The following is a 23,150-nucleotide window of genomic DNA, read 5'->3' as shown; positions in this document are numbered from 1 at the left end:
CTTCATTTTGCTTGGCCTTGCCCCCAAGCATGCAAGACAGAGAGTCCTAGAGGTCCAAGATTCTAGAGTGGCTGTTTGCAAGGCGGAGGAGATTACAGTAACTGCCACACTGTATATACTTCTGTGCAAAGAAAAAGGGACAGTGTTCAGAATGTCTCTCACATATAACAAGAGCTGGAGATGGCAGGATACCTGTGTGGCCCAAGGAACTAGAGCTAGCAAATTATGGGCCAAACAATTGCAACCAAAGGCTGGAAGAGGAAAGGTCTGCAACCAGCTCTGTCTCCTAGCTCTCTGGTATTTGCTGCCAACGGGCAGAGTCTATTTCGTGAAGCATCAAGCACTGAAAAGAAGACTCCTGCTGCTGGAAGGTGACAGGAAGTAACGTCCAATGCAAGATCAAGGCTTGTCCTCGAAGCAATGCCCATAATGGAAGAAAAAAAAAAAAGAGAAAGCGGAAGAGAAATGTTAAGTCGCAAGTCCAACCTGGCCCCCAGCCTAGCCCAGCCCAAGGAAGGTAGGAGTCAAGGAGAAGAAACTAAAAGAGAAGAGCCTTGGACCACAACATTCTCCACAAGGTACACTCAAGAAACTTCACCCTACTCTTGAACCAAGTTACAAAGAGAGCTTCTTAATCCCTACTTTGGCTCCTTAAAAGCTGCTATCAGTTCACTCATTAGACACATCTGATTTCAGAACAACTGTAATAGTTCAAACTAGATGGCTCTTTCCTTCCTAAGGATTATTAATTAAAGAAGATCTATATAGCTCTAAGTATATGATACATAAAATAGAATACTCTGTAGAATATAAGTAACTCTTAGTTCAGTGTATTAATGAACGTCTGTAAGAAATGTTGCAATGATTTCCCTAATGGAAGAGCCTGGGGGAGGTAAATCTGTCTTCTAGGATTTCCTCCTCCCCAAAGCTCAGAAACTCAGGTGTTGTTTTAGCTCTCCTACACTCTCTTCACCCAAGCCCGCCTTCCTGTTGGGGATCGGACCTCCCTATTGGCTCTCTCATACCTTTCAACTGCCTGCTTTGTGACATCACTCTCCTACCAAACCTACTACCACTTGGTAGAGCCTTGGGGTTTCCGTGGAGCTGTTTGGACCAGTAACCAGTGACCTCTGTACTGGACACGTGCGCCGTTCAGCTGCAGCCACTCAGACATCCTCTAGTGTTGTCTCCTCATCCCTTGTACCTGCAGTGGATGCTTCCTCTTCTCTGACCATGTCAGGTAAGAAAAGAAACTTTGGAAAGTTTTGCGTTCGATTTCTTTTGCCCCTAAATTGAGTAGGAGATTCAAAATAGCATGGAATAATGAGGGAAAGTATTGAACTACAAGTCTGGAGACCTAATTTCACTTTTGACTTTGACGTTTACTATCTGTGTGACTTTGGACAAATCACTGGCTGTCTCACAAAGCCTGTTGCTTTCCTTAACTGTTACGTTAGGATACCACATTGGGTTGATCACTCTGATCCCCTTCTTTTCCAGTATTGAGCCTTAAAGGGTACCCATGTAGAAAACGAAATCAGACACTTCTCAAGAGTGTTTCAACAGAAACACAGAAAAGCCAGGGGACATAGAAAACTAGCAATATATACCAAGATGTTTCATCTCTAATGGTCTCCCTCCACTAGGATTTCGACTAGTTGAAAAGAGAGAATAGGGAGAGAGGATGGAGAGTACTGGGCTCTACAGGGAGGCACAGAGTCGAGCGTAAGGAAGTTTAGGACGGTTTTCATTAGCACAGGCCAACAGGCACCAAGAGATGGGAGAAAATGTAAGAATGAAGAGGGAAAGCATAGAGGAGCTCTCAAGAAAAACGGAGTTTGCAATGGAATGCTGATGGGAACCAAAGATTTTCAATTAAAGCAGAAACAGCACAGAGGGAAACCTGCTCAGAGCAGGGCAAAACCAAGTTGATGGTAGCAAACCCTTACATTAACAGACTAAGAAGGAAAGTAAGGCCAGAACAGGGGATCACCGGGAAAGGCAGCTTATCAGAAAAGTCATACTCCGTTTTCTTTCTTTTATTGCCTCTCTGAATACAGTTGGCCACTTGACAGTTTTGAATATAAACATTTTAGAAATACGTTTTAGAAATGATGCCTCCTATAAACAAGCAACCACAGTGGTTATCTAGGGGGCTGCTTTTCAGTGTTTTATTCTTTCTAATTTTTAAACTAGGTAGACATTTCACCAATTCAACATTTTAAGTGATATCTTCTAAATTGAATCAGAAGGACTATTTTCCTTGGTGTGATATGTAGGTTCTAAGGCAAGGCTGCTTTTCATTTTTACAGTTATTTCCTTCCTAACACAGAGAGCACATTGATCAACAGCCATCGTTCGCTTGTAGAGCTTAGCTACCGAAGAAGAAGAAGAAGAAGAAAAAGTCAAGCCCCACATCTCTAATTCCCCCCACTTAGGGAATTCCCTGGCGGTCCAGTGCTTAGGACTCGGTGCTTTCACGGCCAGGGCCACGCGGCGCGGCCAAAGAAACAAAACAAACAAACATCCACGTTTATCGAAAACCATATTGTGGAGTCCTGTGGATTTTCTTACATTTGAAAATCTTTTTTAATTGGATTCTAGGCATGATGGTTTTTTGAGGTTTTGGGATGCCATCTTCTTGGATGCTGAAGATGATTCTAATCTAAGTTCTAGGATAAATCCAAAAACCTTCCTGATACATTTTAAGCTTCCTTTCTGCTTATTATATAAGCTATATTCATTGAAATATATATTTCTCCTAGGCTTAATACCTCTTACTTGCTGGGTAAAAATATGAAGGAGCACAATAATGAAACTCTTTTACACTTATTATTTTGCTGTCTGCTTCGTACCGGTTTTCATTGAAATACTTGTCTATATGTGTTGTGGCTACCTATACATGCACATTTATTGCATTCTGTTGCTTGTTATGCATTTTTTACTGACATACCTTCTCTGTCTGTATGCATTGGCTAGGAATTCATTCACCTCTATCACCTCCATCGTGTCTTCTGGTTAATAGTATTCACTAAAATAGAGTGGGCAAAATTCACTTTCATAATATTGCATGGATGGTACAGAATGCCATTTGTTAGTAAATTCATTAGGCTTCGATACTTGCCACATACCCCAGTTTTCATTAATATCTATGGATTTCTTTTTCGTTAACGTAATATGCTTGTCATGATTTTTCTTTGTCTTTCTAGAACTTATTGTATCTTCCTCCATATAAATCATACGCAACAGATCAGCTTATTCATCTATTAATTATTACTGCTATTATTATTGGTGGTGGTGTTATAACCACTTTACAGGTGAGGAATCTGAAGTAATCAGATAACTTTTCCCTTTCCAAAAGCACTTAAGAAATCCACTTTCGGGTAATCATTTTGAGGTAGGATGAGAAACCGGGCTTGAAGAGGGCAAAAATGACTCTTTCAATTCACCAGTTGGACTGAGCTGTACGTCACCTCTAGGTAATAGCGTGGGAACTGCACAAGCAAAGGGAGACACTGAAGACGACAATGGTAATAGCCGTACTGTTTTCTAATGGACAAAAAAAATGCCTATATTATAAGTTCTATTTCTCCTGCTTTCTGGCAGTATCATGCTCAGAGTGGAGTCCTGGCAAGGAAGTCAGGATACTTAGGTTCTGAAACCTGGTAATGATACTAACATAATGAGAGAACTTGAACAAGTCAACCCGACCTCTCTGAGCCTCAGTTTCCTTACTCACGAAATGAGACTGAGAACATCGAAGTTCTCTAAGGGCCTCCTAGTTCTAAAATGCTTCCAGTCTAGGAAATAGCATAGAAGTCAATACGAGTGCAGGCTGAAGGGAAAGACAGGGCAGGGAGAAGGTTGCTTCCAGCCTAGAGAACAATCTCTGAACCACACCACTTGGCTCTTCTGCCCGTCTGTGCCCAAGATGGGAGCACAGGCAGTTAATAGAGAAGAGTGGAAAACTGCTCAGTCCTTACAGCCATCATCAACTGTCTGATTTTGGGTTTCTCAGGAAGTAGTGATAGTAGAGGTGTCCTGATAGCAAGAACCTTCAGATGATGCCGTTCCTCAAACGTAGTGAGAATTTCTCAACCTCCCTGAGTTTTTCATGACCCTCTTGTTCTTACAGAAAATTTCCAACATCCATCTCTACTTGGAACTCTAGATTCTCTGCAGCATTCTCCTCCTGTGGTGAGCAATGCAACTTCCCTAACACGAAGTGTCTGCAACTTCTCCAGAGTCTCTGCCCCTGCCGTCAGTTCGGCATCGGCTACTGGTACCCCTTTCCAGACACTCATGGGTAGTGCCTACCTTTACCAACATTCTAGCACGACTATGTTACCTGGAGTTACGGACCACAGCCAGATCTCCACTTCAGCTGCTTCCTATCCAGGTGTTCTTGAGTGGGACATCACAGCAAGCACTGAAAAGAATTCTTCTTCACTCGGAGACTTTACTCTGGCACTCACTGACCGGCATACAGCTGCTTCCTCCATGTTTCTGGCAGCCCAGTATGATAAAACTTCAGACGCCAATAACATGGTCCCTCTACATCCATCGCTTTCTGCCAGCCTTGCTCAGGGAACACCATCTCAGATTCCAAATCAGGGGCAGAGCCACCTGTCACTTACCTACCAGGAAGGAAGCCAGGTATATTACTATAACCAAGGCACACTGGGGTCTTTACTGTATGGAGAACTTGGCTCCTGCCCGCAATCCTATGGCTCTGTGTCATACACAGGAAGTAGGGCCTCTGTGCAACCAGAAATGGGAATGGGACTGAAGGAGATTCAGCCCACAAATATCCGACCACCAGCTTCCACCTCTGCAATCTGCCACCCTGTGTCTGCTCAACGCATCACAGAAACAAGTTTTCAAGGTGAGTACACAAACGGCAGAGAAAGTTGAAGAATGAGGTCGGCATTCAAAAATGGGGTCAAATCGACAGCTGGGAAGGGGTGTAGAGACAGGTAGAATTTAGATCCTGAGCCTTTAATAACCACTACCTTCTCTCAGTGCTCTCTGTTTTTCGACTCTATGTAAGAACACCTAGGGCTTCCCTGGTGGCGCCGTGGTTAAGAATCCGCCTGCCAATGCAATGCGGGGGACACGGGTTCGAGCCCTGGTCTGGGAAGATCCCACATGCCGTGGAGCCACTAAGCCCATGTGCCACAACGACTGACCCTGCATCGTAGAGCCCGTGAGACGCAACTACCGAAGCCCACGCGCCTAGAGCGCATGCTCCGCAACAAGAGACGCCACCGCGAGGAGAAGCCCGCACACCACAACCAAGAGTAGACCCCGCTAGCCGCCAACTAGAGAAAGCCCGTGCACAGCAATGAGAGACGCAGTGCAGCCAAAAAAATAAATACGTAGAATAAATAAGTTCAAACAATAAATAAATACATAAACATAAATTACAAAAAAAAGAACACCTAATGCAGGTGGGAAGGTGGGAGGGCCACTGTAGAGGTCATCTATGCTACATGTACAAGAACCCCGAGAGCACACCAATCGGTACCACACTTTTCACTGCTGTAGCCGATCATTCCCCCTGTACTACCACACTGTAGCACTCCCTTCCCTCATCTACTGCTATAGTCTCTTTGGAAGGTGTTTCAGAACTCTTGTTATGAGAGTGCCAGTTGAACTGTCCTCACTTCCTTCATTTATACCAGGATTGAAGACCTTGTGGTCCGAGATCCTGTCCAGAGAGCAAGCAGGCTAAGACTCTGTCTTTGTTGATGTATTTCATCAAAAAGGGCTCTACCCCCTCTCCTACTTCATGGTGTGAAGTGTTCTTAGCCTCTCGGGAAAGTGGGGAGAATGGAAAGGACCCTATATGAGAATGCTAGGCTCTGTAAAACATTTCAGGTTTTTAAAAATAAGACTCATTTTGTATTGGACTTACAACAGTCCTATGAAATACAAAGAAAGCCGAGAATCAGTGACAGGAAAGGATCACCAGTAAGAATTACAGCAGTCACCGCTTACCTCGTAGCATAGGGCACTGTCCATGATCCTTAAGAAGAGTTAGTAGAAATGCCTTGCCCATCTTGCCCCTGAACCCCTTGAAAGGTACACGACTGCTGTGTTGGTGTTTAGGGGGAGCATCTCACTTACCAGGGACTGACTTCTCCCTTGATTCCTCTGTAGTGATGGAGACTTCCCCGCTGATGAAAAATTCCCTGGGATTGCAACCTCCAAGCCAGACAGCTTTCCTATGGAATGACAGAGAACTTGTCAAGGTGAAACACCAGTCTGCGGGAGAAAGGGAGGAAGAGAATGATGGAAATCGTTTCTGGGAAACTATTCTTACATTATGTGTTGTTTGTTCCCGGTAAATAAACTGAAATCTTCTTAACAGTAAAACAAAATCTAAACCACTAAAGCCAATAATACAGGAGTATAACTTTTGAAAAAAATTTCTTTGGCTGCGCAGCATGTGGGATCTTAGCTCCCCAACCAGGGATTGAACCCACGCCTGCTGCATTGGAAGCGCAGAGTCTTCACCACGGGACCACCGGGGAAGTCCCAGGACTATCACTTTTAAAGGAGAAGGTACAAACCCCTCGGTTCTATGAACTGGAGATTTTTAGTAAGAAGTCAATATATTTGTTGTTAGGCTCATTTTATGTTAGGCTGTCTCCCTGCACAGGATGCAGGCGCCTTGAGGATGGAAGTCATATCCCTCTATAGTACGTCCCTCTTCTTTCTGCTTTGCAGTTTGCTGCTCCACTTGCTCAACCCCACCTAGTAATAACCTATACTTCCCTTGTTCCTGTTTTCCCATCTGGAAAACAGACAAAAGGCAACCAAACAACGCAAAGGTCTCAACAAATAAGGGATATCCAAAACCAGAGATGGCCAGAACTTCTGTACCCCTGATGAAATAGTCCTCATACAAAACCTGATAATCAAATTCCTTAATGCTAGGAATCACAGTGAAAAATAGTATCTGAACTGACTTCTGTCAGATGAGTGAGAACTAAGGTTAATTCAGTGTATCTGAAGCATAGAAAGTGAGGGCAAAAGTGGCACAAGATGGGGCTAGAGAAGCAGAGAGGATTCTAGACCACGCAGAGTCTTAAAGGCCAACAGTGTGTTTTCTATTCTCAAAACAATGCTTGTGAGCGATGTTTATGAGCAACGTTCCAACTTGCTTTGAAGGTTTCTTGTGTGAAGAGTGGATTGGAAGGAAACAAGATATATGGACACCAGTTAGGACCTAATCGCAACAGACAGGCAAGTTCAGTATTAGGAAGTTGAGGAAGAGCTGGCTGACAGATTCCAAAGAAATTCAGGAGATGAACTGAAGCGGGCTTAATGGGGTAGGAGATGGAGGAAAGGAAGGTCTTAGGGAATTCAAGGGTTTACTGCACACATGAGCAAAGTCTCAAAATTAATCATTTGAACGTACAGAGGCGGATCTCCCAAATGACACCGGTTAGGAAGCAACGGTACGCCCTTTAGAATTCCTAGAGACAACACAAATCAACTGTTTCGATGGAAAATTCGGCGGGACTCTTGATTTCCATGGGAATACAGAGAAAAGAGACACTGATCTGGCTTGCAGGTATATTTAGGAAGTTGTTAGCCGGACATCACCTACTAGTATCATGTAAGTAGGCCGTCCGAAGTAGGAAGCTTAGGGGAAAAACCTGGAGGAAAACTTAAAAGCTTAAGCCACACCTCTACACTACACCACCTTTCACAATTTCTTCTCAGATAAGCATCATCCCCATCAGTGAAGAAACTCGTTCGTACCTCATAATAGGAAAAACAGGCCTAAAGATTCAATGTGTGTCTTGGGAGGTCCCATCTATGCGATATCTTCCTGGGACCAGAAAAGGCCCCAGGAAGATCCATCTCTGCACCCCTGAAAGCTTACCACCAAGGAAAATGACTAGGTCCATAGATTTCCTCCCTCAAACCAGCTTACCTCACACATAGATCATTAGCAACTCCGCCCTTACTCACATTATCACAGTCACAAGAGTGGTTAGGGAGAAAAGCACTAACCAGGGGAACTAAAACAGAGGCAATCCAGGCCAAGCTGGGCTGGTGGCAGATATCTTGCTCCTTACGCTCGGGTGCATAATGCGACTCACCACAGTGCCTTTTTCACAGACCCTTTTGAACGTTTCTCCACAGAATCCAACAGCTCAAGTTAGTTCATGACGCTTCAAGGTCAACAATCGTCAAGAGAAAAACATGCAATATGTCTTACAATGTTGGATTCCTTACAAACAGGACAAGGAGATAACCATGTAGACAAAACCAGAGCATTTGAAAACATCTGTATTCTACAAACACACCAGTGAATGCTATAAATAAGGTACTATGACATAAAACAAAATGAAAACTAGATGTGAGACTCTTCTCTTCAGTGTACAGACTTCATGGCAGTTGCTGCACACTATCTAGCTACTTAGATCTTTAACTCTCTGTTCTGTTAATACCAAATGAGGCCCAAGTGTGTCAACCTGTTTCCCACAGAAACCAAAAAGTCTACATGCATCTCTTTTCTCCTGTGCCCTTTCACCTTACCTGCTCCCAATTCTCCCCCAACGTCCTCCTCTTTCTCTAATTATTCTCCTCTTCATTTTGCTTGGCCTTGCCCCCAAGCATGCAAGACAGAGAGTCCTAGAGGTCCAAGATTCTAGAGTGGCTGTTTGCAAGGCGGAGGAGATTACAGTAACTGCCACACTGTATATACTTCTGTGCAAAGAAAAAGGGACAGTGTTCAGAATGTCTCTCACATATAACAAGAGCTGGAGATGGCAGGATACCTGTGTGGCCCAAGGAACTAGAGCTAGCAAATTATGGGCCAAACAATTGCAACCAAAGGCTGGAAGAGGAAAGGTCTGCAACCAGCTCTGTCTCCTAGCTCTCTGGTATTTGCTGCCAACGGGCAGAGTCTATTTCGTGAAGCATCAAGCACTGAAAAGAAGACTCCTGCTGCTGGAAGGTGACAGGAAGTAACGTCCAATGCAAGATCAAGGCTTGTCCTCGAAGCAATGCCCATAATGGAAGAAAAAAAAAAAAGAGAAAGCGGAAGAGAAATGTTAAGTCGCAAGTCCAACCTGGCCCCCAGCCTAGCCCAGCCCAAGGAAGGTAGGAGTCAAGGAGAAGAAACTAAAAGAGAAGAGCCTTGGACCACAACATTCTCCACAAGGTACACTCAAGAAACTTCACCCTACTCTTGAACCAAGTTACAAAGAGAGCTTCTTAATCCCTACTTTGGCTCCTTAAAAGCTGCTATCAGTTCACTCATTAGACACATATGATTTCAGAACAACTGTAATAGTTCAAACTAGATGGCTCTTTCCTTCCTAAGGATTATTAATTAAAGAAGATCTATATAGCTCTAAGTATATGATACATAAAATAGAATACTCTGTAGAATATAAGTAACTCTTAGTTCAGTGTATTAATGAACGTCTGTAAGAAATGTTGCAATGATTTCCCTAATGGAAGAGCCTGGGGGAGGTAAATCTGTCTTCTAGGATTTCCTCCCCAGAGCTCAGAAACTCAGGTGTTGTTTTAGCTCTCCTACACTCTCTTCACCCAAGCCCGCCTTCCTGTTGGGGATCGGACCTCCCTATTGGCTCTCTCATACCTTTCAACTGCCTGCTTTGTGACATCACTCTCCTACCAAACCTACTACCACTTGGTAGAGTCTTGGGGTTTCCGTGGAGCTGTTTGGACCAGTAACCAGTGACCTCTGTACTGGACACGTGCGCCGTTCAGCTGCAGCCACTCAGACATCCTCTAGTGTTGTCTCCTCATCCCTTGTACCTGCAGTGGATGCTTCCTCTTCTCTGACCATGTCAGGTAAGAAAAGAAACTTTGGAAAGTTTTGCGTTCGATTTCTTTTGCCCCTAAATTGAGTAGGAGATTCAAAATAGCATGGAATAATGAGGGAAAGTATTGAACTACACGTCTGGAGACCTAATTTCACTTTTGACTTTGACGTTTACTATCTGTGTGACTTTGGACAAATCACTGGCTGTCTCACAAAGCCTGTTGCTTTCCTTAACTGTTACGTTAGGATACCACGTTGGGTTGATCACTCTGATCCCCTTCTTTTCCAGTATTGAGCCTTAAAGGGTACCCATGTAGAAAACGAAATCAGACACTTCTCAAGAGTGTTTCAACAGAAACATAGAAAAGCCAGGGGACATAGAAAACTAGCAATATATACCAAGATGTTTCATCTCTAATGGTCTCCCTCCACTAGGATTTCGACTAGTTGAAAAGAGAGAATAGGGAGAGAGGATGGAGAGTACTGGGCTCTACAGGGAGGCACAGAGTCGAGCGTAAGGAAGTTTAGGATGGTTTTCATTAGCACAGGCCAACAGGCACCAAGAGATGGGAGAAAATGTAAGAATGAAGAGGGAAAGCATAGAGGAGCTCTCAAGAAAAACGGAGTTTGCAATGGAATGCTGATGGGAACCAAAGATTTTCAATTAAAGCAGAAACAGCACAGAGGGAAACCTGCTCAGAGCAGGGCAAAACCAAGTTGATGGTAGCAAACCCTTACATTAACAGACTAAGAAGGAAAGTAAGGCCAGAACAGGGGATCACCAGGAAAGGCAGCTTATCAGAAAAGTCATACTCCGTTTTCTTTCTTTTATTGCCTCTCTGAATACAGTTGGCCACTTGACAGTTTTGAATATAAACATTTTAGAAATACGTTTTAGAAATGATGCCTCCTATAAACAAGCAACCACAGTGGTTATCTAGGGGGCTGCTTTTCAGTGTTTTATTCTTTCTAATTTTTAAACTAGGTAGACATTTCACCAATTCAACATTTTAAGTGATATCTTCTAAATTGAATCAGAAGGACTATTTTCCTTGGTGTGATATGTAGGTTCTAAGGCAAGGCTGCTTTTCATTTTTACAGTTATTTCCTTCCTAACACAGAGAGCACATTGATCAACAGCCATCGTTCGCTTGTAGATCTTAGCTACCGAAGAAGAAGAAGAAGAAGAAGAAAAAGTCAAGCCCCACATCTCTAATTCCCCCCACTTAGGGAATTCCCTGGCGGTCCAGTGCTTAGGACTCGGTGCTTTCACGGCCAGGGCCACGCGGCGCGGCCAAAGAAACAAAACAAACAAACATCCACGTTTATCGAAAACCATATTGTGGAGTCCTGTGGATTTTCTTACATTTGAAAATCTTTTTTAATTGGATTCTAGGCATGATGGTTTTTTGAGGTTTTGGGATGCCATCTTCTTGGATGCTGAAGATGATTCTAATCTAAGTTCTAGGATAAATCCAAAAACCTTCCTGATACATTTTAAGCTTCCTTTCTGCTTATTATATAAGCTATATTCATTGAAATATATATTTCTCCTAGGCTTAATACCTCTTACTTGCTGGGTAAAAATATGAAGGAGCACAATAATGAAACTCTTTTACACTTATTATTTTGCTGTCTGCTTCGTACCGGTTTTCATTGAAATACTTGTCTATATGTGTTGTGGCTACCTATACATGCACATTTATTGCATTCTGTTGCTTGTTATGCATTTTTTACTGACATACCTTCTCTGTCTGTATGCATTGGCTAGGAATTCATTCACCTCTATCACCTCCATCGTGTCTTCTGGTTAATAGTATTCACTAAAATAGAGTGGGCAAAATTCACTTTCATAATATTGCATGGATGGTACAGAATGCCATTTGTTAGTAAATTCATTAGGCTTCGATACTTGCCACATACCCCAGTTTTCATTAATATCTATGGATTTCTTTTTCGTTAACGTAATATGCTTGTCATGATTTTTCTTTGTCTTTCTAGAACTTATTGTATCTTCCTCCATATAAATCATACGCAATAGATCAGCTTATTCATCTATTAATTATTACTGCTATTATTATTGGTGGTGGTGTTATAACCACTTTACAGGTGAGGAATCTGAAGTAATCAGATAACTCTTCCCTTTCCAAAAGCACTTAAGAAATCCACTTTCGGGTAATCATTTTGAGGTAGGATGAGAAACCAGGCTTGAAGAGGGCAAAAATGACTCTTTCAATTCACCAGTTGGACTGAGCTGTACGTCACCTCTAGGTAATAGCGTGGGAACTGCACAAGCAAAGGGAGACACTGAAGACGACAATGGTAACAGCCGTACTGTTTTCTAATGGACAAAAAAAATGCCTATATTATAAGTTCTATTTCTCCTGCTTTCTGGCAGTATCATGCTCAGAGTGGAGTCCTGGCAAGGAAGTCAGGATACTTAGGTTCTGAAACCTGGTAATGATACTAACATAATGAGAGAACTTGAACAAGTCAACCCGACCTCTCTGAGCCTCAGTTTCCTTACTCACGAAATGAGACTGAGAACATCGAAGTTCTCTAAGGGCCTCCTAGTTCTAAAATGCTTCCAGTCTAGGAAATAGCATAGAAGTCAATACGAGTGCAGGCTGAAGGGAAAGACAGGGCAGGGAGAAGGTTGCTTCCAGCCTAGAGAACAATCTCTGAACCACACCACTTGGCTCTTCTGCCCGTCTGTGCCCAAGATGGGAGCACAGGCAGTGAATAGAGAAGAGTGGAAAACTGCTCAGTCCTTACAGCCATCATTAACTGTCTGATTTTGGGTTTCTCAGGAAGTAGTGATAGTAGAGGTGTCCTGATAGCAAGAACCTTCAGATGATGCCGTTCCTCAAACGTAGTGAGAATTTCTCAACCTCCCTGAGTTTTTCATGACCCTCTTGTTCTTACAGAAAATTTCCAACATCCATCTCTACTTGGAACTCTAAATTCTCTGCAGCATTCTCCTCCTGTGGTGAGCAATGCAACTTCCCTAACACGAAGTGTCTGCAACTTCTCCAGAGTCTCTGCCCCTGCCGTCAGTTCGGCATCGGCTACCGGTACCCCTTTCCAGACACTCATGGGTAGTGCCTACCTTTACCAACATTCTAGCACGACTATGTTATCTGGAGTTACTGACCACAGCCAGATCTCCACTTCAGCTGCTTCCTATCCAGGTGTTCTTGAGTGGGACATCACAGCAAGCACTGAAAAGAATTCTTCTTCACTCGGAGACTTTACTCTGGCACTCACTGACCGCCACACAGCTGCCTCCTCCATGTTTCTGGCAGCCCAGGATGATAAAACTTCAGACGCCAAGAACATGGTCCCTCTACATCCATCGCTTTCTGCCAGCCTTGCTCAGGGAACACCATCTCAGATTCCAAATCAGGGGCAGAGCCGCCTGTCACTTCCCTGCCAGGAAGGAAGCCAGGTATATTACTGTAACCAAGGCACACTGGGGTCTTTACTGTATGGAGAACTTGGCTCCTGCCCGCAATCCTACGGCTCGGCGTCATACACAGGAAGTCGGGCCTCTGGGCAACCAGAAATGGGAATGGGACTGAAGGAGATTCAGCCCACAAATATCCGACCACCAGCTTCCACCTCTGCAGTCTGCCACCCTGTGTCTGCTCAACGCATCACAGAAACAAGTTTTCAAGGTGAGTATAACAAACGCCAGAGAAAGTTGAAGAATGAGGTCGGCATTCAAAAATGGGGTCAAATCGACAGCTGGGAAGGGGTGTAGAGGCAGGTAGAATTTAGATCCTGAGCCTTTAATAACCACTACCTTCGCTCAGTGCCCTCTGTTTTTAGACTCTATATGAGAACACCTAGGGCTTCCCTGGTGGCGCCGTGGTTAAGAATCCGCCTGCCAATGCAATGCGGGGGACACGGGTTCGAGCCCTGGTCTGCGAAGATCCCACATGCCGTGCAGCAACTAAGCGCATGTGCCACAACGACGGAGCCTGCATTCTAGAGCCCGTGAGCCTCAACTACCGAAGCCCACGTGCCTACAGCCCATGCTCCGCAACAAGAGAAGCCACCGCGATGAGAAGCCCGCACACCGCAACCGAGAGTAGCCCCCGCTAGCCGCCAACTAGAGAAAGCCCGTGCACAGCAATGAGAGACCCAGTGCAGCCAAAAAAATAAATACGTAGAATAAATAAGTTCAAACAGTAAATAAATACATAAACATAAATTACAAAAAAAAGAACACCTAATGCAGGTGGGAAGGTGGGAGGGCCACTGTAGAGGTCATCTATGCTACATGTACAAGAACCCCGAGAGCACACCAATCGGTACCACACTTTTCACTGCTGTAGCCGATCGTTCCCCCTGTACTGCCACACTGTAGCACTCCCTTCCCTCATCTACTGCTATAGTCTCTTCGGAAGGTGTTTCAGAACTCTTGTTATGAGAGTGCCAGTTGAACTGTCCTCACTTCCTTCATTTATACCAGGATTGAAGACCTTGTGGTCCGAGATCCTGTCCAGAGAGCAAGCAGGCTAAGACTCTGTCTTTGTTGATGTATTTCATCAGCAAGGGCTCTACCCCCTCTCCTAGTTCATGGTGTGACGTGTTCTTGGCCTCTCGGGAAAGTGGGGAGAATGGAAAGGACCCTATATGAGAATGCTAGGCTTTGTAAAACATTTCAGGTTTTTAAAAATAAGACTCATTTTGTATTGGACTTATAACAGTCCTATGAAATACAAAGCGAGCCGAGAATCAGCGACAGGAAAGGCTCACCAGTAAGAATTACAACAGTCACCGCTTACCTCGTAGCATAGGGCACTGTCCGTGATCCTTAAGAAGAGTTAGTAGAAATGCCTTGCCCATCTTGCCCCTGAACCCCTTGAAAGGTACACGACTGCTGTGTTGGTGTTTAGGGGGAGCATCTCACTTACCAGGGACTGACTTCTCCCTTGATCCCTTTGTAGGGATGGAGACCTCCCCCCTGGTGATGAAAAATTCCCTGGGATTGCAACCTCCAAGCCAGACGTTTTGTGTGACACAAAGTCAAGAACTCCCCAAGTCCTGCAGTAGCAGAAACAGCCACATACTTGAGAGTAACCCACCATCTGAACTTGGGGACATTTCAGTGACAGCTCCAGTCCAGAGTGCCAGGCGTCTCCTGGCCCTGCCTCCAGCTCCAAGCCAGGGACAAATAGAGAGTAAGCACGTGGATGATATCAAAACCAAGCTTTCAAAGCCTCTGGATGCCTACCAGATCCCAACAGAGAACCAAGATCCTCCACTACTCCCTTTAGGAATCCCTGATATTCACCAGCCGCTGGCCTGCACCGATCCCCTCAGCCAAGAGGAGCAGCCTGGTTCTGAAAATGCTGATCTGGGAGAGAACAGCCGGAGTCGTCAGGACCTAGGGACACTTGAAAATGGGATTGAACCTAGCAGTGGTCTTGCAGACATTACTACACTGGCGGAGGATATTCACCTTCCCCAGCTCTTTAATCCTTTGAAAGATCTTGATCAATCCCAAGGTCCCAACGTGATCAAAGCTAAAGACACCAGAGCCATTAAGGTGAATCAGGTGCAGGAAAAGCCAAGTGTCATAAAGGTTCCCTCTGATCAACCCAGGAAGAACAAACAGAAAGCCTCTGAGCCTATCAGTGGCGCTCCCAAGGCCAAAATCCAGCCAAAGAATCCAGAGTGCCCGTTAGGGGGAGAAGTGGTTACATGCCACGCTGCAGTCAGTGACAGGGCTCCTGTGAACACGGCCAAGCACTCTCAAGGCAAACCTCAGAAAGCTGCATCCAGAAAGATCAGCAAAACTAAGAGCCACGGGCAGGAAAAGACCAAAAGGACCAGAGGGAGAAACAAGGCTGAGGAGAACAAGCAGTCAGGGAACAAAGTCAAGGCAGAAGAGAAGCCAGCAATCCCCCACACGAAGCGAAAGGAACACCAAACTGAGCTTCTCCAACAGAGCTTTCAAAAGCCTCGAACCTCCCTTGGCGTGCGCATGCTGGAGTCTGTGAAGGTTCTTCATGCGCTGGGGAAGAAGAATGAGACGAAAACTGGGCTCTCTTCCTGTCGGCTCTTGGGAAAGTCAAGCAACCCCAAAGACCCCCAGCCACCCCCAGCTATCCAGCCATGGCGGCATACCCCACGTGAGGGGAAGGGTCCTGAGAAAACGCAAGTCCAAGCCCAGAAACCAGACAGCAGTGCTGAAACAGAGTGTCCGTCTCCAGCCCAGTATGAGCGGCCTCCTCCTGGGAAGGTCAAGTTGATACCTCTGCCTTTTTCTGCCTGGGACAAGCCTCAAGCTCGACCCGCTCCTCGGAGGCCACAGTCTCTGGCCTCACATCGGCCTGCTGGGGCTTACCGTGCCCAGCCTGGTTCTACTGACTCAGCTCAACCTGCTGCAGCCAATTCATCCCAGCCAGCTCCTGCCTCTTTGCCAGGCCCCGCCAAACCAGCTCAGCCAACTGTGACCAACCCAACCCAACCGGCTTGGACCAACCATACCCAGCCTCGTGTCCCTCAGTCTGCTGCTCCTAGGCCTGCACCCTCCAAAACTTCATCTGGCGCTCCTCTCCAGCGGGAGCCTGTTCCCCCTGCTGTGAATAAGCGCCAGTCCCCACCCAAGCTCCAAACCCAATTTCTACTCCAAGACTTCAGCAAGCAACGAGTTCCATGGAGGGAACCCAACGTGCCTGAGCCAGTCATGTCAAAGCCCATCGAACAAGAGCAGAGGCCAGAGCGAGAGGCCATGAAGAGGCGGGCTCAACAACAACGGGAGAATGCTGCCAGATACACCTCTTCGGGCAAGCTGCAATTTTTCACCGAGAGGGAAAACGAAATGGAAATTGCCGACTACTACGGATACGTCAAGTGAGAGCTGCTAGGATTCTTGGTGCCACCTTGGCTACCAGCTGTTCTTCCATACACAGGTAAGACAGGTATAGAACTGAATAAGTAAATGGAATACAATTAATAGACGAGTAACAAACCTTTCGAATTTTCAGATGCTGCTAACTGGGGCGTGAGAAAGGAAGGACTGAAAGTTGGATGGGAGAATGAAGGAAAGGGGTAAAAACTGAGCAAAGAGGAAGGAACTTGGCCCAGGGCTAGGAAGGCCAAAAGAGACGTATGGATTTAGGAAAGGAAGCAGGAGCGAGGATGAAATGGCAGAAGTAAAAAGCAGGGTCAGAGGTCTGGGTTGAAAGAACACAATTGGAGTAGAGTTGAAGGTGACAGAAGATGAGTCTAGGTTTACTAGGAGAAATAGAAAAAGTCTCTCGGGGACGCTGGCCTTAAGTCTCACAACCACCAGATAGGTATTTCAGAAAACAAGAGGTTCAGGACACATCTCTGAAAGGTCTGAGTTGCCTTATTCAGGTGTGACTGTAGTGGGGGAATAGGGAAATCTACCAGAGAAGTGGCTAGGGCTCAGAGTTATCCTAGGGGCAGCTGACGACAGGGGCAGAGCCAAGGGAACTGCTGGATCAGGAGGCCCACGAACAAAGCAGGGGCATAGCCGCCTGTCACTTCCCTGCCAGGAAGGAAGCCAGGTATATTACTGTAACCAAGGCACACTGGGGTCTTTACTGTATGGAGAACTTGGCTCCTGCCCGCAATCCTACGGCTCGGCGTCACACACAGGAAGTAGGGCCTCTGGGCAACCAGAAATGGGAATGGGACTGAAGGAGATTCAGCCCACAAATATCCGACCACCAGCTTCCACCTCTGCAGTCTGCCACCCTGTGTCTGCTCAACGCATCACAGAAACAAGTTTTCAAGGTGAGTATACAGACGGCAGAGAAAAGTTGAACAATGAGGTCAGCATTCAAAAATGGGGTCAAATCGACAGCTGGGAAGGGGTGTAGAGACAGGTAGAATTTAGATCCTGAGCCTTTAATAACCACTACCTTCTCTCAGTGCTCTCTGTTTTTAGACTCTATATGAGAACACCTAGGGCTTCCCTGGTGGCGCCTGCCAATGCAGGGGACACGGGTTCGAGCCCTGGTCTGCGAAGATCCCACATGCCGTGCAGCAACTAAGCGCATGTGCCACAACGACGGAGCCTGCATTCTAGAGCCCGTGAGCCTCAACTACCGAAGCCCACGTGCCTACAGCCCATGCTCCGCAACAAGAGAAGCCACCGCGATGAGATGCCCGCACACCGCAACCGAGAGTAGCCCCCGCTAGCCGCCAACTAGAGAAAGCCCGTGCACAGCAATGAGAGACCCAGTGCAGCCAAAAAAATAAATACGTAGAATAAATAAGTTCAAACAGTAAATAAATACATAAACATAAATTACAAAAAAAAAGAACACCTAATGCAGGTGGGAAGGTGGGAGGGCCACTGTAGAGGTCATCTATGCTACATGTACAAGAACCCCGAGAGCACACCAATCGGTACCACACTTTTCACTGCTGTAGCCGATCATTCCCCCTGTACTGCCACACTGTAGCACTCCCTTCCCTCATCTACTGCTATAGTCTCTTTGGAAGGTGTTTCCGAACTCTTGTTATCAGAGTGCCAGTTGAACTGTCCTCACTTCCTTCATTTATACCAGGATTGAAGACCTTGTGGTCCGAGATCCTGTCCAGAGAGCAAGCAGGCTAAGGCTCTGTCTTTGTTGATGTATTTCATCAGAAAGGGCTCTACCCCCTCTCCTAGTTCATGGTGTGAAGTGTTCTTGGCCTCTCGGGAAAGTGGGGAGAATGGAAAGGACCCTATATGAGAATGCTAGGCTCTGTAAAACATTTCAGGTTTTTAAAAATAAGACTCATTTTGTATTGGACTGACAACAGTCCTATGAAATACAAAGAAGGCCGAGAATCAGTGACAGGAAAGGATCACCAGTAAGAACTACAGCAGTCACCGCTTACCTCGTAGCATAGGGCACTGTCCGTGATCCTTAAGAAGAGTTAGTAGAAATGCCTTGCCCATCTTGCCCCTGAACCCCTTGAAAGGTACACGACTGCTGTGTTGGTGTTTAGGGGGAGCATCTCACTTACCAGGGACTGACTTCTCCCTTGATTCCTCTGTAGTGATGGAGACTTCCCCGCTGATGAAAAATTCCCTGGGATTGCAACCTCCAAGCCAGACAGCTTTCCTATGGAATGACAGAGAACTTGTCAAGGTGAAACACCAGTCTGCGGGAGAAAGGGAAGAAGAGAATGATGGAAATCGTTTCTGGGAAACTATTTTTACATTATGTGTTGTTTGTTCCCGGTAAATAAACTGAAATCTTCTTAACAGTACAACAAAATCTAAACCACTAAAGCCAACAATACAGGAGTATAACGTTCGACAAAAATTTCTTTGGCTGCGCAGCATGTGGGATCTTAGCTCCCCAACCAGGGATTGAACCCACGCCTGCTGCATTGGAAGCGCAGAGTCTTCACCACGGGACCACCGGGGAAGTCCCAGGACTATCACTTTTAAAGGAGAAGGTACAAACCCCTCGGTTCTATGAACTGGAGATTTTTAGTAAGAAGTCAATATATTTGTTGTTAGGCACATTTTATGTTAGGCTGTCTCCCTGCACAGGATGCAGGCGCCTTGAGAATGGAAGTCATATCCCTCTATAGTACGTCCCTCTTCTTTCTGCTTTGCAGTTTGCTGCTCCACTTGTTCAACCCCACCTAGTAATAACCTATACTTCCCTTGTTCCTGTTTTCCCATCTGGAAAACAGACAAAAGGCAACCAAACAACGCAAAGGTCTCAACAAATAAGGGATATCCAAAACCAGAGATGGCCAGAACTTCTGTACCCCTGATGAAATAGTCCTCATACAAAACCTGATAATCAAATTCCTTAATGCTAGGAATCACAGTGAAAAATAGTATCTGAACTGACTTCTGTCAGATGAGTGAGAACTAAGGTTAATTCAGTGTATCTGAAGCATAGAAAGTGAGGGCAAAAGTGGCACAAGATGGGGCTAGAGAAGCAGAGAGGATTCTAGACCACGCAGAGTCTTAAAGGCCAACAGTGTGTTTTCTATTCTCAAAACAATGTTTGTGAGCGATGTTTATGAGCAACGTTCCAACTTGCTTTGAAGGTTTCTTGTGTGAAGAGTGGATTGGAAGGAAACAAGATATATGGACACTAGTTAGGACCTAATCGCAACAGACAGGCAAGTTCAGTATTAGGAAGTTGAGGAAGAGCTGGCTGACAGATTCCAAAGAAATTCAGGAGATGAACTGAAGCGGGCTTAATGGGGTAGGAGATGGAGGAAAGGAAGGTCTTAGGGAATTCAAGGGTTTACTGCACACATGAGCAAAGTCTCAAAATTAATCATTTGAACGTACAGAGGCGGATCTCCCAAATGACACCGGTTAGGAAGCAACGGTACGCCCTTTAGAATTCCTAGAGACAACACAAATCAACTGTTTCGATGGAAAATTCGGCGGGACTCTTGATTTCCATGGGAATACAGAGAAAAGAGACACTGATCTGGCTTGCAGGTATATTTAGGAAGCTGTTAGCCGGACATCACCTACTAGTATCATGTAAGTAGGCCGTCCGAAGTAGGAAGCTTAGGGGAAAAACCTGGAGGAAAACTTAAAAGCTTAAGCCACACCTCTACACTACACCACCTTTCACAATTTCTTCTCAGATAAGCATCATCCCCATCAGTGAAGAAACTCGTACCTCATAATAGGAAAAACAGGCCTAAAGATTCAATGTGTGTCTTGGGAGGTCCCATCTATGCGATATCTTCCTGGGACCAGAAAAGGCCCCAGGAAGATCCATCTCTGCACCCCTGAAAGCTTACCACCAAGGAAAATGACTAGGTCCATAGATTTCCTCCCTCAAACCAGCTTACCTCACACATAGATCATTAGCAACTCCGCCCTTACTCACATTATCACAGTCACAAGAGTGGTTAGGGAGAAAAGCACTAACCAGGGGAACTAAAACAGAGGCAATCCAGGCCAAGCTGGGCTGGTGGCAGATATCTGCTCCTTACGCTCGGGTGCATAATGCGACTCACCACAGTGCCTTTTTCACAGACCCTTTTGAACGTTTCTCCACAGAATCCAACAGCTCAAGTTAGTTCATGACGCTTCAAGGTCAACAATCGTCAAGAGAAAAACATGCAATATGTCTTACAATGTTGGATTCCTTACAAACAGGACAAGGAGATAACCATGTAGACAAAACCAGAGCATTTGAAAACATCTGTATTCTACAAACACACCAGTGAATGCTATAAATAAGGTACTATGACATAAAACAAAATGAAAACTAGATGTGAGACTGTTCTCTTCAGTGTACAGACTTCATGGCAGTTGCTGCACACTATCTAGCTACTTAGATCTTTAACTCTCTGTTCTGTTAATACCAAATGAGGCCCAAGTGTGTCAACCTGTTTCCCACAGAAACCAAAAAGTCTACATGCATCTCTTTTCTCCTGTGCCCTTTCACCTTACCTGCTCCCAATTCTCCCCCAACGTCCTCCTCTTTCTCTAATTATTCTCCTCTTCATTTTGCTTGGCCTTGCCCCCAAGCATGCAAGACAGAGAGTCCTAGAGGTCCAAGATTCTAGAGTGGCTGTTTGCAAGGCGGAGGAGATTACAGTAACTGCCACACTGTATATACTTCTGTGCAAAGAAAAAGGGACAGTGTTCAGAATGTCTCTCACATATAACAAGAGCTGGAGATGGCAGGATACCTGTGTGGCCCAAGGAACTAGAGCTAGCAAATTATGGGCCAAACAATTGCAACCAAAGGCTGGAAGAGGAAAGGTCTGCAACCAGCTCTGTCTCCTAGCTCTCTGGTATTTGCTGCCAACGGGCAGAGTCTATTTCGTGAAGCATCAAGCACTGAAAAGAAGACTCCTGCTGCTGGAAGGTGACAGGAAGTAACGTCCAATGCAAGATCAAGGCTTGTCCTCGAAGCAATGCCCATAATGGAAGAAAAAAAAAAAAGAGAAAGCGGAAGAGAAATGTTAAGTCGCAAGTCCAACCTGGCCCCCAGCCTAGCCCAGCCCAAGGAAGGTAGGAGTCAAGGAGAAGAAACTAAAAGAGAAGAGCCTTGGACCACAACATTCTCCACAAGGTACACTCAACAAACTTCACCCTACTCTTGAACCAAGTTACAAAAAGAGCTTCTTAATCCCTACTTTGGCTCCTTAAAAGCTGCTATCAGTTCACTCATTAGACACATATGATTTCAGAACAACTGTAATAGTTCAAACTAGATGGCTCTTTCCTTCCTAAGGATTATTAATTAAAGAAGATCTATATAGCTCTAAGTATATGATACATAAAATAGAATACTCTGTAGAATATAAGTAACTCTTAGTTCAGTGTATTAATGAACGTCTGTAAGAAATGTGGCAATGATTTCCCTAATGGAAGAGCCTGGGGGAGGTAAATCTGTCTTCTAGGATTTCCTCCCCAGAGCTCAGAAACTCAGGTGTTGTTTTAGCTCTCCTACACTCTCTTCACCCAAGCCCGCCTTCCTGTTGGGGATCGGACCTCCCTATTGGCTCTCTCATACCTTTCAACTGCCTGCTTTGTGACATCACTCTCCTACCAAACCTACTACCACTTGGTAGAGTCTTGGGGTTTCCGTGGAGCTGTTTGGACCAGTAACCAGTGACCTCTGTACTGGACACGTGCGCCGTTCAGCTGCAGCCACTCGGACATCCTCTAGTGTTGTCTCCTCATCCCTGGTACCTGCAGTGGATGCTTCCTCTTCTCTGACCATGTCAGGTAAGAAAAGAAACTTTGGAAAGTTTTGCGTTCGATTTCTTTTGCCCCTAAATTGAGTAGGAGATTCAAAATAGCATGGAATAATGAGGGAAAGTATTGAACTACACGTCTGGAGACCTAATTTCACTTTTGACTTTGACGTTTACTATCTGTGTGACTTTGGACAAATCACTGGCTGTCTCACAAAGCCTGTTGCTTTCCTTAACTGTTACGTTAGGATACCACGTTGGGTTGATCACTCTGATCCCCTTCTTTTCCAGTATTGAGCCTTAAAGGGTACCCATGTAGAAAACGAAATCAGACACTTCTCAAGAGTGTTTCAACAGAAACATAGAAAAGCCAGGGGACATAGAAAACTAGCAATATATACCAAGATGTTTCATCTCTAATGGTCTCCCTCCACTAGGATTTCGACTAGTTGAAAAGAGAGAATAGGGAGAGAGGATGGAGAGTACTGGGCTCTACAGGGAGGCACAGAGTCGAGCGTAAGGAAGTTTAGGATGGTTTTCATTAGCACAGGCCAACAGGCACCAAGAGATGGGAGAAAATGTAAGAATGAAGAGGGAAAGCATAGAGGAGCTCTCAAGAAAAACGGAGTTTGCAATGGAATGCTGATGGGAACCAAAG

General features: G+C 45.3%; 1 pseudogene across 1 annotated transcript; it reads left to right on the top strand.

The window, feature by feature from the left end:
• The first annotated feature begins 9,759 nt into the window (after nucleotides 1-9,759).
• LOC309621835 (uncharacterized protein C2orf78 pseudogene) lies at nucleotides 9,760-16,685 on the top strand (annotated as a pseudogene). The gene is made up of 3 exons: nucleotides 9,760-9,843; nucleotides 12,742-13,491; nucleotides 14,770-16,685. The product of its transcript is annotated as an uncharacterized protein C2orf78 pseudogene (transcript).
• Nucleotides 16,686-23,150: the final 6,465 nt, after the last annotated feature.

Source organism: Balaenoptera borealis (assembly GCF_965194805.1).
Source record: "Balaenoptera borealis genome assembly, contig: HAP1_SCAFFOLD_1041, whole genome shotgun sequence".
In the NCBI taxonomy this organism is placed as follows: domain Eukaryota; kingdom Metazoa; phylum Chordata; class Mammalia; order Artiodactyla; family Balaenopteridae; genus Balaenoptera; species Balaenoptera borealis.
Note: the sequence above shows the minus strand (reverse complement) of the source record. Positions and strands in the feature narration are given on the sequence as shown.